Raw genomic sequence first — 569 nt, forward strand, 5'->3', positions numbered from 1 at the left:
CTTAGGCCTGCTCCCGGGTGGCAGAGGACATGCCCAATCCCTAGATGCAGTCCCTGGTCGGGCTCAGAGCAGGGCCGATTGGGGAGTTGGGGCGCCGCCCCCTGTCATGCACAGAGCAGGGCGGATCGGGAGGTTGTGATGCCACCCTCAGTCATGCTCAGTGTAGGGCCGATTGGGGGGTTGGGGCACCGCCCCCTGTCACACTCAAGGCAGGGTCGATGGGGAGGTTGCGGCACCACCCCCTGTCACGCATAGAGCAGGGCCAATCAGGGGGTTGGGTGCTGCCCCCTGTCACTCACAGAGCAGAGCCCATCAGGGGGTTGGGGTGCTGCACCCTGTCACTCACAGAGCAGGGCCCATCAGGGGGGTAGGGTCTCCGTACCCTGTCACACACAGAGCAGGGTCGATCAGGGGGTTGGGGAGCTCTCCCCTGTCACGCACAGAGCAGGGCCCATGAGGGGGTTGAGGAGCTTCCCCCTGTGACTCACAGAGTAGGGCCCATAGGGGAGTTGGGACACCGCCTTCTGTCACACTCAGGGCAGGGCCAATGGGGAGGTTATGGCTCTCCC

The sequence above is a fragment of the Myotis lucifugus genome, unplaced genomic scaffold, assembly GCF_000147115.1.
Source record: "Myotis lucifugus unplaced genomic scaffold, Myoluc2.0 scaffold_316, whole genome shotgun sequence".
NCBI classification, from domain to species: domain Eukaryota; kingdom Metazoa; phylum Chordata; class Mammalia; order Chiroptera; family Vespertilionidae; genus Myotis; species Myotis lucifugus.